The sequence below is a fragment of the Triticum urartu genome, chromosome 7A (genome assembly GCF_056163025.1).
Source record: "Triticum urartu cultivar PI428250 chromosome 7A, HENAU_Tu73, whole genome shotgun sequence".
Lineage (NCBI taxonomy): Eukaryota > Viridiplantae > Streptophyta > Magnoliopsida > Poales > Poaceae > Triticum > Triticum urartu.
This window is the reverse complement of record NC_141879.1, coordinates 259,793,510-259,811,104: the sequence shown is the minus strand read 5'-3', so window position 1 is coordinate 259,811,104 and position 17,595 is coordinate 259,793,510.

Genomic DNA, 17,595 nt, shown 5'->3' with positions numbered 1-17,595 from the left:
GCATTTTTTTTCGAACTCTATTTTTTTCTAAAATTTGTTTTAAGAAAAAACTAAACATTAACAAAAATAATTTAAAAAATACAAAAGAAAACAAAAGAAAAACGGGTCGGCCTGCTGCTATGCTACGCATGTGGGCGGTGGTTAGTTCCAGGCGCACGCGTAGTTTTTTATATAGAAACAAAAAAAGGAAACTAGATAACGAAAATAAAATAAAATTTTATATAGGCATATTATATATCAAAATTTTCAGAAAAAGATTTTCCACAACATGAACATTTCTTTAGTGCCAAATAAAGTTCACAAAAATTCAAATAATTCAAACAGTGCTACTTCTACAATAAACCCCAATTAAAATCATTTAGAAATACCAAAATGATTTCAAAATTATTTCTATCCAATTTTCTGATGTAGGGAATCATTTTACCCTATTTTCCATTTATTTTATTTATGGAGAAAAATAATTTGAATAAAACCCAAATAACTCCAAATTGAAAATAATTTCAAACGGACTTTAAATTTGATCATTTTAAACTTCCAACTCGTATTTCATATATTTTGAAGAAGTCATTTTATATTCTCTCATGAAAATCATTGAGTTGCTTCAAGTTTTTGAATTTGAAATATTTTCAAATAAAATTCAAATCTTTTCAAAAAAACCTTTTCGTTTAATTAAATGGAAGAAGTCATATCGTCTTCTCTCGAGGGTTTTGTATTTGAAAAGAATTTGAATTCACAGAGATCAAAATGCAAAAAGGTGAAAGTTTGGGAAAGTCCTTTTATTCCCTCTCATTTAAATTTCAAAAGGTTTCGAATTTCACTCAATCAATCACACAACAATCAAACAAACAATCAATCTATCTATTTATTATAACATTCCAAAATTTAGAATTTTGGGATGTTACATTGGGCCTCCAAGTGCAGAGGTTTGTAGGACAGTAGCAATTTTCCCTCAAGTGGATGACCTAAGGTTTATCAATCTGTGGGAGGCGTAGGATGAAGATGGTCTGTCTCAATCAACCCTGCAACCAAATAACAAAGAGTCTCTTGTGTCCCCAACACACTGATACGTCTCCATCGTATCTATAATTTTTGATTATTCCATGCCAATATTATACAACTTTAATATACTTTTGGCAACTTTCTATACTATTTTTTGGGACTCACATATTGATCCAGTGTCCAGTGCCAGTGCCAGTTCCTGTTTGTTGCATGTTTTTTGTTTCGCAGTAAATCCATATCAAACGAAGTCCAAACGGGATAAAAACTGATGGAGATTTTTTTGGAATATATGTGATTCTTGGGAAGAAGAATCAACACGAGACGATGCCTGAGGGGGCCACGAGGCAGGGGGCGCGCCCCAGGGGGTCAGGCGCGCCCTGGGCCCTCGTGGCCACCCCGTAAGGCGGTTAATGCCCTTCTTTCGCCACAAGAAAGCTAATATCCGGATAGAGATCATGTTAAAATTTCAGCCCAATCGGAGTTACGGATCTCTGGGAATATAAGAAACGGTGAAAGGGCGGAATCTGAGAACGCAGAAACAGAGAGAGACAGAGAGACAGATCCAATCTCGGAGGGGCTCTCGCCGCTCCTATGCCATGGAGACCATGGACCAGAGGGGAAACCCTTCTCCCATCTAGGGAGAAGGTCAAGGAAGAAGAAGAAGAAGAAAGGGGGGTCCTCTCCCCCTTTCTCCTGGTGGCGCCGGAACGCCGCCGGGGCCATCATCGTGTGACGGCGATCTACACCAACACCTCCGTCATCTTCACCAACATCTTCATCACCTTCCCCCATCTATCTATAGTGGTCCACTCTCCCGCAACCCGTTGTACCCTCTACTTGAACATGGTGCTTTATGCTTCATATTATTATCCAATGATGTGTTGCCATCCTATGATGTCTGAGTAGATTTTCATTGTCCTATCGGTGATTGGTGAATTACTATGATTAATTTAATTTGCTTATGGTTATGTTTTTGTCCTTTGGTGCCCATCATATGAGCGCGCGCATGGACCACACCATAGGGTTAGTTGTATGTTGATAGGACTATGTATTGGAGGGCAAGAGTGACAGAAGCTTCAACCTAGCATAGATATTGATGCATACGGGATTGAAGGGGGACCAATATATCTTAATTCTATGGTTGGGTTTTACCTTAATGAACGTTAGTAGTTGCGTATGCTTGCTAATAGTTCCAATCATAAGTGCATAGAATTCCAAGTCAGGGATGCCATGCTAGCAGTGGCCTCTCCCACATAAAACTTGCTATCGGTCTAGTAAAATAGTCAATTGCTTAGGGACATTTTCACAACTCCTACCACCACTTTTCCACACTCGCTATACGAACTTTATTGCTTCTTTACCTAAACAACCCCTACTTTTTATTACGTGCACTTTATATTCTTGCAAACCTATCCAAAAACACCTACAAAGTACTTCTAATTTCATACTTGTTCTAGGTAAAGCGAACGTTAAGCGTGCGTAGAGTTGTATCGGTGGTCGATAGAAATGGAGGCGATATTTGTTCTACCTTTAGCTCCTCGTTGGGTTCGACACTCTTACTTATCGAAAGAGGCTACAACCGTTGCCGGGGAGTTATAGCATGGGGTGAATATTCTCGTGTGTGCTTGTTTGCTTTATCACTAAGTAATTTTTATTTGCTGTTATAAGTTGTTCTCTATCTTTAGTTATGGATATGGAATACGAAATACAAAAAAATTGGTTTACTTGCTACTCATGGAGATGGGGAACCTCCTAAAACCCTCGATGCTCATTATGTGAAAAATATTATGTACTACTTTGATAATCCTGAGAAAACCCCATTCAATTATGTAATGGGAGACACATTGGATCAACGTGAATACTTTAGGGATTATCGCTTGACTCAAAAACGGAAACTATTATGGGATCAAATTCATATGTTGCATTGGTATGCTCGGGAACTATGCTTGAGATATGATCATACTTGTTGCTCTAGGATGAAGGCTCCACACCTTCCCTTTTCATGCAAATTTAATGATAATAAAACCTTGGCTTCTTATGCTAATGGTATATATGATTACTATGATGTGGAACAAATAGAAGAATTTGTTGCTTTTATGGGTGCTTATGAGATTGAATCTTTGTTTAAAGAGTGTGAAAATTTTGATGATTCAGTTTATAGACCTGAAAACTTAGCTATCCTTAAATATTTCTATGATAAATATTAATTCAATTCTGACATTGATGATTTTATTGAGAGAGACTCCGCTATCCAAGAAGAGACTAATATTTTGCAGGAGTCTATGGAAGAAGAAACTGATGAAACTGTGCGCTCATTAGATAAAAAAGATGAGGAGGAAGAGCGGATTGATCACCCGTGCACACCTTCTAATGAAAGTAACTCTTCAACTCATACATTGTTTAATTTCCCTTCGTGCTTATCGAAGGATGATTGCTATGATCCCGTTGATTCTCTTGAAATATCCCTTTTTGATCATGCTGGCTATGCTTGTGGCCAAGATGCCAATATGAATTATGCTTATGGAGATGAACTGGCTATAGTTCCTTATGTTAAACATGAAATTGTTGCTATTGCACTCACACATGATAGTTCTATTATCTTTTTGAATTATCCCAACTACACTATATCGGAGAAGTTTACCCTTATTAAGGATTATATTGATGGGTTGCATTTTACTATTACACATGATGACTTAGATAGATATAATATGCATGTTCTTGCTGCTCCTACTTGCAATTATTATGAGAGAGGAACTACATCTCCTCCTCTCCATGTTTCCAATATGATAAAATTGCAAGAAACTGTTTATACTATGCATTGGCCTTTACTTTGTGTGCATGAATTGTTCTTGTATAACATGCCGATGCATAGGAAGAGAGTTAGACTCCGTCATTACATGATATATGTTACTTTGTGCTCACCACTAAATTACAAATCATTGTTAATTAAAATTGGCTTTGATATACCTTGGGATCCGGGTGGATCCATTACTTGAGCACTATATGTCTAGCTTAATGGCTTTAAAGAAAGCGCTGCCAGGGAGACAACCCGAAAGTTTTAGAGAGTCATTTATTTCTGTTGAGTGCTTTCATATAGTTCAAAAACAAAAAAATTAAGAGGGGAACCCAAAACTTTTTCAAAAAAGAAGGTGAAAGTGCGAGAGACAAGCATTCTTGAAGTGGGGGAGCTCCTTGAACTTTGTTCATGCCCATGGGAACTTTGTGAATCTTGATTATAGAAAATTTTCAACAAAAATAATTATCCCCTTGTAAAATTCCTTTGTATTATTAAAATAATGTGCCAAGGTTTGCCTTTAGGATGTTTTAGATTACTTGTTTGTTTGTACGATGCAGGACCGAAACTTTGGTTGTAGTGCGTGATTTTACATTTTTTACTGGAATGTCAAACGGTTCTGAAACTTTTTGCAATGTCTTTATATACAATTTTTTTATTTTTCCTAATTTTGGTAGAATTTTTGTAGTACCATAGGTATGGTGAATGTTCAGATTATTACAGACTGTTCTGTTTTAGACAGATTCTGTTTTTGATGTATAGTTTGCTTGTTTTGATGAAACTATCGATTTATATCAGTGGATTAAGCCATGAAAAATTTATATTATATTAGATACAATGCAAAAACAAAATATGAATTGGTTTTCAACAGTACTTAGAGTGGTGATTTGCTTTATTATACTAACGGATCTTACCGAACTTTCTGTTGAGTTTTGTGTGGATGAAGTGTTCGAAGATCGAGGATGTCTCGATGTGAGGAGAAGGAGGAGAGACTAGAGCTCAAGCTTGGGGATTCCCAAGGCACCCCAAGTAAATATTCAAGGAGATTCAAGTGTCTAAGCTTGGGGATGCCCCGGAAGGCATCCCATCTTTCTTCAACAAGTATTGATATGTTTTCGAATTTGTTTCGTTCATGTGATGTGTGCAAATCTTGGAGCGTCTTTTGCATTTAGTTTTCACTTTTCTTTGATGCACCATGCTGGTATGAGATAGTACATGGTTGATTTATAGAATGCTCTTTGCACTTCACTTATATCTTTTGAGTATGGCTTTATAGAATGCTTCATGTGCTTCACTTATATCATTTGAAGTTTGAATTGCCTGTTTCTCTTCACATAGAAGACCGCCATTTCTAGAATGCTCTTTTGCTTCACTTATATTTGTTAGAGCGTGGGCATATATTTTGTAGAAAGAATTAAACTCTCTTGCTTCACTTATATCTATTTAGAGAGATGACAGGAACTGGTCATTCACATGGTTAATCATAAAATCCTACATAAAACTGGTAGATCACTGAATATGATATGTTTGATTCCTTGCAATAGTTTTGCAATATAAAGATGGTGATATTAGAGTCATGCTAGTGGGTAGTTGTGGATTGTAGAAATACTTGTGTCGAAGTTTGTGATTCCCGTAGCATGCACGTATGATGAACCGTTATGTGATAAAGTCGGAGCATGAGGTATTTATTGATTGTCTTCCTTATGAGTGGCGCTCGGGGACGAGCGATGGTCTTTTCCAACCAATCTATCCCCCTAGGATCATGCGCGTAGTACTTTGTTTCGATGACTAATAGATTTTTGCAATAAGTATGTGAGTTCTTTATGACTAATGTTGAGTCGATGGATTATACGCACTCTCACCCCTTCATCATTGCTAGCCTCTTCGGTACCGTGCATTGCCCTTTCTCACCTCGAGAGTTGGTGCAAACTTCGTCGGTGCAACCAAACCCCGTGATACAATACGCTCTATCACACATAAGCCTTCTTATATCTTCCTCAAAACAGCCACCATACCTACCAATCATGGCATTTCCATAGCCACTCCGAGATATATTGCCATGCAACTTCCATCATCATCATATACATGACTTGAGCATTTATTGTCATATTGCTTTGCATGATCGTAAGATAGCTAGCATGATGTTTTCATGGCTTGTCCCTTTTTTGATGTCATTGCTACGCTAGATCATTGCACATCCCGGTACATCGCCGGAGGCATTCATATGGAGTCATATCTTTATTCTAGTATCGAGTTGTAATATTGAGTTGACGGTGTCCTGGACTAGGGGGTACTCAACACATCATCTCCCGATCTGATAGATTGGGCCGAGGACCCCCGTGGCTGTATACTCATGGGCCAATTCGGACAGCTGCCGCATACATGGAAGATTCTACAAGACTTGGTGATCAAGACAAAGACTCCTCCCCACCGGCGTATTCGGCTAGGACTCTTGTTATCCTAGGCCTCTGGTGCATTATATAAACCGAGGCCAGGCTAGTCGATAGATATATACAACAATCATACCATAGGCTAGCTTCTAGGGTTTAGCCTCCTTGATCTCGTGGTAGATCTACTCTTGTACTACCCATATCATCAATATTAATCAAGCAGGAGTAGGGTTTTACCTCCATCGAGAGGGCCCGAACCTGGGTAAAAACATCGTGTCCCATGCCTCATGTTACCATCGATCCTAGACGCACAGTTCGGGACCCCCTACCCGAGATCCGCCGGTTTTGACACCGACATTGGTGCTTTCATTGAGAGTTCCGCTGTGTGATCGACAAAAGGATCGATGGCTCGCCTGCAGATCAACTGCGACTTTGGCATCTTCGTCACCAGCTCGACTGGTCACCTTGGTTCGACCAAGAACTGCGCCTCGTGTTCGGATCACCATGTTCGGACGAGGGCCTTCATCAAATATCAACTCCGATCTATATCAAGATCATGGAGGAATCATCCATGGAGCTCGGGGGCTCAACGTCAACATTGCCCTCAAGTGACCGTGCTGTTTTTCTGGACAACGATCTCGTATCTGCCGCCACCACCTCCTCGAGTATCGCTTTGATGATCGCTTTGGTGGAATTGTGCGGAATTGAGTCTACAACAACCCTGGAAAATTTCGTCGAGTTCCGATGGAGGAATCTCTGGAAATCCACGATATACCGGAGCCCTGTCAAATCTGGACGGGAATTTGGATGAGTTTAGGGCGTGGTGTCCAGCTTCTAGCTCGGACGTCCTTTGGAAGATCCAACCGTTGATCGTCTGTGGAATTCCTATATCTACCACCTCTCAAAATGTCAGCTCGATCCGACCGTCCAAACTCCGGGAACCTTCCAATTAGTGCATCACTTTTCGGATCTGTTTTCTGCGCGAAAACGAATTCGACCCGAGTTCATCTTTTTTATGAACGGGATTTCGGACATCCCTTTTGAAGGAAGTTTTGTATGGGGTATTGTGTTTTGTTCCCGAACATATCCCACTAACTTTAAGATCTTTTGAACATGATCTTCAACATCATGCTAGTGTCAAACCAGTCCGGCAATATTACTCCACGGCTGCCGACCTGCGCTAGACACGTCGTCACTTTATCCGAGCTCAACTTCTTTGGATCATCATCTCGGCAAGCCGAACAAGAGTCCGGCATCGCGAAGGATAAATCATCATCAACATCGCCGCCCCACGGATTATACGGAGCGGGCATACCGGCATCGCCGCACTGTCGCTTCATCAAGCCGGCATCGACCATGTCACGACCTGCATCGACGGGGCCGCACTATTACTTCTTCAAGCTGGTGTCCATCACGCCGACCTACTTCGACTCATCGGCTGACGTTGAGGCTTTGACATCTCGGCTGAACCGGGGGCTTCGCCATCTCTTCATCAACCTACTCCGGACACTTCGGCGTCACTAGCCGACCAGCTCCGTCACGTTAGCTGGGCCGAGGGCTTTGCCTCGGCGAGTCAACCTTTACCAGCATTGCCATGCCGTCGCTTTATCGCCCATCAGGCAATGGGTGTGCGGAGCGAGTCTCAATTTTGGAAATCATCTTCCTTCGGATTGCTACAACAAATAAACCAGGTGTTATAAATCCCAGTATTTTTTGCTTGTTTGGGTTCATTTTTCCCAAGGAATTATTACTTTGGTTTGTCCATGATATGTACACATGTCTATCAAATGGTGACCGCCTTAACGACGGTCACGTGGTGGTTCGATCAGTTTCCGTCCATAGTCCGGTGAATGCCGCATCCGAAGCTCGGACCGACCTGTGAATTCAGGCTTTGCCACGCCTTTACTACATCATGCCGACGCCCTGCATCGACATTGACTTCGGTGCCAGGCCATATTTCTTCTATTCCTCACTTTGCATAAATTATTTATTATGCAACATTTTTTTATTATCATTATTACTATTATCTCCGGTTTGCACTATTTTTTGTGCACAGGAAAATGATCCGGGGACTTCGGCGTCACTCTACCTGTCTGCATTGACCGTGCTATGTCACCACTTCGGTGTGTCGAGCTCTCCGCTCCGCCACCTCGGGACCAGCTTGGGGGATGGAACCTTGCCCCGCATCAAGCTCGGACCGCGTCATCAATACCGAACACATTAACCAGCTAAGTCGCTTTCATGCTCAAAGCTTTAATTTCTAACTTGTGTTCGGTTCGACCAAGCATTATAATTTTTTGGAAAAAAGTTGCTTGTAAAAAATTTCCTTGTCCAAACATTGTTTGTGATGCATAAATTCAAATACTCAATTCATTTGGGGGCTTCCTTCATGAAGCTTTTCCACTTGCATATGATTATACTTGTACGGCTTCGTTCCTTGTTCATGTATTACGCCACAATATGCACCATATTGACTTAAGTGATTTGCAAGCTGGGTTGCCTCGCTCCTGTGTTTACCCCTACGTTCCCGATTGTTCGGCTAGGGAGTAAAGGGAGCACCTCTGCGATTGTCACGATCGGGTCGCCCGAGCCGGACCTCAGACTGGGTGAAGCCGAAAGCTAGCGCTCTTATAGTTTTCAATGATGGTCGGCACACAACGGAACTCATAAGTACAAAAAATCTATTGCACAAGTCTCATAATAACAATGAGCACCGAAGAAAGGTATCGGTGGGGGTACTATTTTCTTCGAAGATGCTTCTTACACTTCACGGTAATATAGCATAAGTTCCCTGAGCGCGCTTTGTCTGTTACAGCCTTATGGCCTGATTGCCTGGTTATTGGAAACACCGTCGATATTCTCGACCAATGGAGTACATAACACTTTTCGGTCCTTGACCGAAGAGGGAGAAGCCGACGGTCGGTTAAGACGCGTTTAAAGTTCGGTTGAACATAGATATGATATAAGTACTTCGGTACATGCAATCATTCTTCTACCCAAGTCACTTGGGGGCTCTTAAATTTATATGAGTCGTTTTATGATAAGTTTTCTTCTTCTTAGTCGTTGCAAAGTTTTATTATTATTATTATTATTATTATTATTATTATCTATCACTCCTTTTTTCGACACGAGCGTGTGGTCACTAGCCGGGGAGTCTAATTTCTCTCTCAAAGCCGCTAGAGTTTAGTTTGCTAAACTGGCCTAATGAGAAGTACTCCGCCCTCGGGATAGGAGGTTGAAGCCATAGGCTGACTCGCTTGAAGTCTTGAGATAGGATGTATCATGTTAAAGCACGACAGAAGCACTTCTTTTGCTAAGGCCAATTTTCGGATCGGCACCGAACACTTGATCTTATTCGGACGTCAAGTTTTTACTGACGTTTTTTGGGTTTCCAAGCTTATGGCACTTTTAAACTATTTGTGTGTTTTCAGCACAAGTCTCGCAGTGCAATGCCAGACACCTTTAGAGATTCAGCAGAAACATTCCCGGATATTGCTATATATGCATCGGTTTCGAATTGTGTCTTCGGTCAATAGTTGGGTTGCCCGGCTCCTGCGCTTGCCTCCTACGTTCCGCTTTGTTCGGCTAGGTGTGAAAAGGGAGAACCACTGCGATTGTGCTTCTAGCTCACATGGTTAAGCACCTCAGTGGAGAAAGCCGAAAACTGACTGTCACAATAAGCGTAAACTGGTCAGCGATCCGATGACGGTGTTAAATGGCGGGCCATTCATAACAATGGCCGAAGTGTTCACGGCTTGACCTCGACTGTCGCCGAACACTACCGGGGGCTATTAACTGGCCTCCCAAACTAAAATCCTCAATATTTTGCTCTTACGTTAGAGCTGAGGTTTCATGATCATGCTTAGCATGACAACCCAAAGAAAGGGATCGATAGCGGGACTATTTTCTTTGGAAGACATTTCTTATGTTAAACAGTAATATAACATATCTCTCTGCGTACCTTTGTTCATAAAACCGTATGGCTAGATTGCCTTTTTTGTCGTAAATCTTTGCCCTCATAAAGGCATTATAAAGTAGGACAAACACTCCTTGGCTACTGGCCGAGGAGGTGGAAGCTGATGGTCGGTCAACAAAGTTTTGTACAATGCGGATCTGAGCATCAATGACGTAAAGTACTTGGATACATAGAGTCATTACACATAATTTGTGATTTTACTACGGATATTGATCCTTAATTCGGCCACCCGTGCCCACATTAAGGCTCGGGGGCTACTGGGCTTCGGGCTTATTATTTACAAATATTAAAGGGGCACATCGATCCCCTGATCTGGTGTTGCCACCCGACCAGTGTCTCGGGGGCTACTGCATTGCTTGACCAATGTAGAAAATTTTATGTGCAATATAGTTTCCAAGGAGATTTTGATCCTCAGGTTGGTCGGCCGCACCCAACCCGAGTCTCGAGGACTGAGCACGCCGCTTTTAGTGTCCCGAAGTATCCTGCCGAGCTTGGACTTGATCCTCAGGCCGATTTTGCAAATCAACCTGAGTCTCAGCGGCTACTGGGATCAGCGGTCTTACGTCATCCTTCAGGTGCATCTCGGGTTTTAGACCGATACACACCTTGAGGGCTACTGGCTATATATCTCGGCAGAGAATAAATTGCACCAATAAAAAATATTCACAAAAATCGGCCCACAGTCGGAGTGGTGCACCACCTCGGAAGCAGTCCGGCATAAAGCTCGGGCGCTAGTGGCTGGCTCCATAGAGGGCATTTCCGGTATTAAGCTCGGCTAAACTCCTTCAACTTTTTTGAACCAAGGTGATATGACACCTCGGATATAGTCCGGCATTGGAGCTGGGACACTGTCCGGCGTTGGAGCTTGGACATAGTCCGTCGTTGGAGCTCGGATACATTCTGGCGTTGGAGCTCGGAAGCGGTCCGGCATTGGTGCTCGGCTGCAAAAGATACCTCGAATGCAGTCCGGTGTTAGAGCTCGGACGCAAGAGGACACTGCCTCTCGGGAACAACTTCAAACCCGAGGTGTGGCATAAAAATAACAAGGCATTGATAAAGGCCGGAAACTTAAAGGGGCTCCTCGGATACCCGACGTGTAAAGTCACCGAATGCATTTCAGCGATCCTCAAGATCGAAGATGAGAAGATTTGTTGAACCAGTTTTCAAGATAGTCAACCGAAAATGAAGAACGGTTCGGAAGAATCGAGGAGCATCCCTAACTTGAAGACCGGTTCAGGGGGCTACTGACGGTGTCCTGGACTAGGGGGTACTCAAGACGTCATCTCCCGATCTGATAGATTGGGCCGAGGACTCCCGTGGCCATATACTCATGGACCAGTTCGGACAGCTGCCGCATACATGGAAGATTGTACAAGACTTGGTGATCAAGACAAAGACTCCTCCCCACCGGCGTATTCGGCTAGGACTCTTGTTATCCTAGGCCTCTGGTGCATTATATAAACCGAGGCCAGGCTAGTCGATAGATATATACAACAATCATACCATAGGCTAGCTTCTAGGGTTTAGCCTCCTTGATCTCGTGGTAGATCTACTCTTGTACTACCCATATCATCAATATTAATCAAGCAAGAGTAGGGTTTTACCTCCATCGAGAGGGCCCGAACCTGGGTAAAAACATCGTGTCCCATGCCTCCTGTTACCATCGATCCTAGACGCACAGTTCGGGACCCCCTACCTGAGATCCGCCGGTTTTGACACCGACATGAGTTGTAAGTAAATAAAAGTGTGATGATCATCATTATTAGAACATTGTCCCATGTGAGGTTATCAAAATAAAAGAGGCCAAAGAAGCCCAAATAAAAAAAGAGGCCAAAGAAGCCCACCAAAAAAACAAAAAAACAAAAAATGAGAGAAAAAGAGAGAAGGTACAATGTTACTATCCTTTTACCACACTTGTGCTTCAAAGTAGCACCATGTTCTTCATATAGAGAGTCTCATTGAGTTATCACTTTCATATGCTAGTGGGAATTTTCATTATAGAACTTGGCTTGTATATTCCGATGATGGGCTTCCTCAAATGCCCGAGGTCTTCATGAGCAAGCAAGTTGGATGCACACCCACTTAGCTTCAGTTTGAGCTTTCATATACTTATAGCTCTAGTGCATCCATTGCATGGCAATCCCTACTCCTCACATTGACATCAATTAATGGGCATCTCCATAACCCATTGATTAGACACGTCGATGTGAGACTTTCTCCTTTGTTGTCTTCTCCACACAAACTCCACCATCATATTCTATTCCACCCATAGTGCTATGTCCATGGCTCACGCTCATGTATTGCGTGAAAGTTGAAAAGGTTTGAGAACGTCAAAAGTATGAAACAATTTCTTGGCTTGTCATCGGGGTTGTGCATGATTTGAATATTTTGTGTGCTGAAGATGGAGCATAGGCAGACCATATGATTTTGTAGGGATAACTTTCTTTGGCCTTGTTATTTTGAAAAGACATGATTGCTTTATTAGTATGCTTGAAGTACTATTGTCTTAATGTCAAATGATAGACTATTGCCTTGAATCACTCGTGTCTTAATATTCATGCCATGATTAGATTACATGATCAAGATTATGCTAGGTAGCATTCCACATCAAAAATTATATTTTTTATCATTTACCTACTCAAGGACGAGCAGGAATTAAGCTTGGGGATGCTGATACGTCTCCGTCGTATCTATAATTTTTGATTATTCGATGCCAATATTACACAACTTTCATATACTTTTGGCAACTTTTTATACTATTTTTTGGGACTAACATATTGATCCAGTGCCCAATGCCGGTTCCTGTTTGTTGCATGTTTTTTATTTCATAGTAAATCCATATCAAACGGAGTCCAAACGGGATAAAAACTGACGGAGATTTTTTTGGAATATATGTGATTTTTGGGAAGATGAATCAACGCGAGACGATGCCCGAGGGGGGCACGAGGCAGGGGGGCGCGCCCCAGGGGGTCAGGCGTGCCCTGGGCCCTCGTGGCCACCCCGTAAGGCGGTTGATGCCCTTCTTTCGCCGCAAGAAAGCTAATATCCAGATAGAGATCGTGTTAAAATTTCAGCCCAATCGGAGTTAAAATTTCAGCCCAATCGCTTTTTGTAATCAGAAAAATATAAAAACAGCAAGGTAACTAGTGGTAAAAGTGAGCATAAACGGTATTGCAATGCGTTGAAACAAGGCCTAGGGTTCATACTTTTGTTGGAAATATGCCCTAGAGGCAATAATAAAATGGTTATTATTATATTTCCTTGTTCATGATAATTGTCTATTGTTCATGCTATAATCGTGTTATCCGGAAATCGTAATACATGTGTGAATACATAGACCACAACATGTCCCTAGGTAGCCTCTAGTTGACTATCTCGTTGATCAATAGATGGTTACGGTTTCCTGACCATGGACATTGGATGTCATTGATAACAGTATCACATCATTAGGAGAATGATGTGATGGACAAGACCCAATCCTAAGCATAGCACAAGATCGTGTAGTTCGTCTGCTAAAGCTTTTCTAATGTCAAGTATCATTTCCTTAGACCATGAGATTGTGCAACTCCCGTATACCATAGGAATGCTTTGGGTGTGCCAAATGTCACAACATAACTGGGTGGCTATAAAGGTGCACTACAAGTATCTCCGTAAGTGTATGTTGGGTTGGCACGAATCGAGACTGGGATTTGTCGCTCCGTGTGACGGAGAGGTATATCTGGGCCCATTCGGTAGGACATCATCATAATGAGCTCAATGTGATCAAGGAGTTTATCATAGGATGATGTGTTACGGATCGAGTAAAAGAGACTTACCGGTAACGAGATTGAACAAGGTATTGGGATACCGACGATCGAATCTCGGGCAAGTATCATACCGGTAGACAAAGGGAATTGTATACGGGATTGATTGAATCCTCGACATCGTGGTTCATCCGATAAGATCATCGTGGAACATGTAGGAGCCAACATGGGTATCCAGATCCCGCTGTTGTTTGTTGACCAGAGAGATGTCTCAGTCATGTGTGCATGCCTCCCGAACCCGTAGGGTCTACACACTTATGGTTCGATGACGCTAGGGTTATAGGGAAAGTTAGTACATGGTTACTGAATGTTGTTCGGAGTCCCGGATGAGATCCCGGATGTTACGAGGAGTTCCGGAATGGTCCGTAGGTAAAGAATAATATATAGGAAGTGAGGTTTTGACCACCGGAAGTGTTTTGGGCGTCACTGGTAATGTACCGGGACCACCGGAGGGTTCCGGAGGTCCACCGGGAGGGGCCACCAGCCCCAGAGGCTTGCATGGGCCAAGAGTGGAAAGGGACCAGCCCATGAGTGGGCTGGTGCGCCTCCCACCAGGGCCCAAGGTGCAACTAGGAGGAGAAGGGGGAAACCCTAGGCGCAGATGGGCCTAAGGCCCACCCTAGGGCGCCCCCCTCTCCCCCTCTTGGCCGCGCCCTCCATCCCATCTAGGGATGCCGCCCCCCTAGGGGTGGGAACCCTAGAGGAGGCGCACCCTCCTCCCCTCCTCCTATAAATAGTGGGGGTTTTGGGGCTGCCAAAGACACGAGTCTCTCTCTCGGCGCAGCCCTACCTCTCTACATCCTCGTTCTCCGTAGTGCTTGGTGAAGCCTTGCTGGAAACCATGCTGCTCCACCACCACGTCGTCGTGCTGCTGTTGGAGTTGTCTTCCCCAACCTCTCCCTCCTCCTTGCTAGATCAAGGCATGGGAGACGTCACCGGGCTGCATGTGTGTTTAATGTGGAGGCGCCGTTGTTCGGCGCTTAGATCGGAATCGACCGCGATCTGAATCGCTGCGTGTACGACTCCTCCAACCGCGTTCTTGCAACGCTTCCGCATCACGATCTTCAAGGGTATGAAGATGCACTCCCCTCTCTCTCTCGTTGCTAGTCTCTCCATAGATTGCTCTTGGTGATGCGTAGAAAATTTTAATTTCTGCAATGATCCCCAACAACTTTGACTAGTGCAAGTTCTCTCAACAATAATAACATAATTGGATCATATAACTACCCCTCAACATGCAACAAAGAGTCACTCCAAAGTCACTAATAGAGGAGAACAAATGAAGAGATTATGGTCGGGTACGAAACCACCTCAAAGTTATCCTTTCTGATCGATCTATTCAAGAGTCCGTAGTAAAATAACATGAAGCTATTCTTTCCGTTCAATCTATCATAGAGTTCGTACTAGAATAACACCTTAAGACACAAATCAACCAAAACCCTAATGTCACCTAGATACTCCAAGTCACCTCAAGTATCTGTGGGTATGATTATACGATATGCATCGCACAATCTCAGATTCATCTATTCAACCAACACAAAGAACTTCAAAGAGTGCCCCAAAGTTTCTACCGGAGAGTCAAGATGAAAACGTGTGCCAACCCCTATGCATAAGTTCACAAGGTCACGGAACTCCCAAGTTGATCACCAAAACATACATCAAGTGGATCACGTGATATCCCGTTGTCACCACAGATAAGCACATGCAAGACATACATCAAGTGTTCTCAAATCCTTAAAGACTCAATCTGATAAGATAACTTCAAAGGGAAAACTCAATCCATTACAAGAGAGTAGAGGGGGAGAAACATCATAAGATCCAACTATAATAGAAAAGCTCGCGATACATCAAGATCGTGCCAAATCAAGAACACGAGAGAGAGAGAGAGAGAGAGAGATCAAACACATAGCTACTGGTACATACCCTCAGCCCCGAGGGTGAACTACTCCCTCCTCGTCATGGAGAGCGTCGGGATGATGAAGATGGCCACCGGAGAGGGATTCCCCCCTCCGGCAGGGTGCCGGAACGGGTCTAGATTGGTTTTCAGTAGCTACTGAGGCTTCTGGCGGTGGAACTCCCCATCTATTATGCTCTCTGATGTTTTTAGGGTATATGGACATATATATATAGGAGGAAGAAGTAGGTCGGTGGAGCAACAAGGGGCCCACGAGGGTGGAGGGTGCGCCTAGGGGGTGGGCGCGCCCCCCTGACTTGTGGCCGCCTCATTGATTGCTTGACGTCCACTCCAAGTCCTCTGAATCATGTTTGTTCCAAAAATCACGCTCCTGAAGGTTCCATTCCTTTTGGACTCCGTTTGATATTCCTTTTCTGCAAGACACTGAAATAGGCAAAAAACAGCAATTTGGGTTGGGCCTCCGGTTAATAGGTTAGTCCCAAAAATAATATAAAAGTGTAAAATAAAGCTCGTTATCATCCAAAACAGATAATATAATAGCATGGAACAATCAAAAATTATAGATACGTTGGAGACGTATCAAGCATCCCCAAGCTTAATTCCTGCTCGTCCTCGAGTAGGTAAATGATAAAAACAGAATTTTTGATGTGGAATGCTTCCTAACATATTTCTCAATGTAATTTTCTTTATTGTGGCATGAATGTTCAGAACGGAAAGATTCAAGATAAAAGTTTAATATTGACATAAAAATAATAATACTTCAAGCATACTAACTAAGCAATCATGTCTTCTCAAAATAACATGGCCAAAGAAAGTTCATCCCTACAAAATCATATAGTTTGGTCATGCTCCATTTTCGTCACACAAGAATGCTCTCATCATGCACAACCCCGATGACAAGCCAAGCAATTGTTTCATACTTTAGTAATCTCAAACTTTTTTCAACTTTCATGCAATACATGAGCGTGAGCCATGGATATAGCACTATGGGTGGAATAGAATATAATGAATGGGGTTATGTGGAGAAGACAAAAAGGAGAAAGTCTCACATCGACGCGTCTAATCAATGGGCTAGGGAGATGCCCATCAATTGATGTCAATGCAAGGAGTAGGGATTGCCATGCAACGAATGCACTAGAGCTATAAATGTATGAAAGCTCAACAAAAGAAACTAAGTGGGTGTGCATCCAACTTGCTTGCTCACGAAGACCTAGGGTACTTGAGGAGGCCCATTGTTGGAATATACAAGCCAAGTTCTATAATGAAAAATTCCCACTAGTATATGAAAATGACAAAACAAGAGACTCTCTATCATAAAGATCATGGTGCTACTTTGAAGCACAAGTGTGGAAAAAAAGGATAGTAGCATTGCCCCCCTTTTTTTGGGCCTTCTTTTTTTATTTGGCCTTTCTTTTTTTGGGACAATGCTCTATTACTGATGATCATCACACTTCTATTTATTTACAACTCATTGATTACAACTCGATACTAGAACAAGATATGACTCTATATGAATGCCTCCGGCGGTGTACTGGGATGTGCAATGACTCATGAGTGACATGTATGAAAGAATTATGAATGGTGGCTTTGCCACAAATACGATGTCAACTACATGATCATGCAAGGCAATATGACAATGATGATGCATGTCATAATAAGCGAAACGGTGGAAAGTTGCATGGCAATAATCTCGGAATGGCTATGGAAATGCCATAATA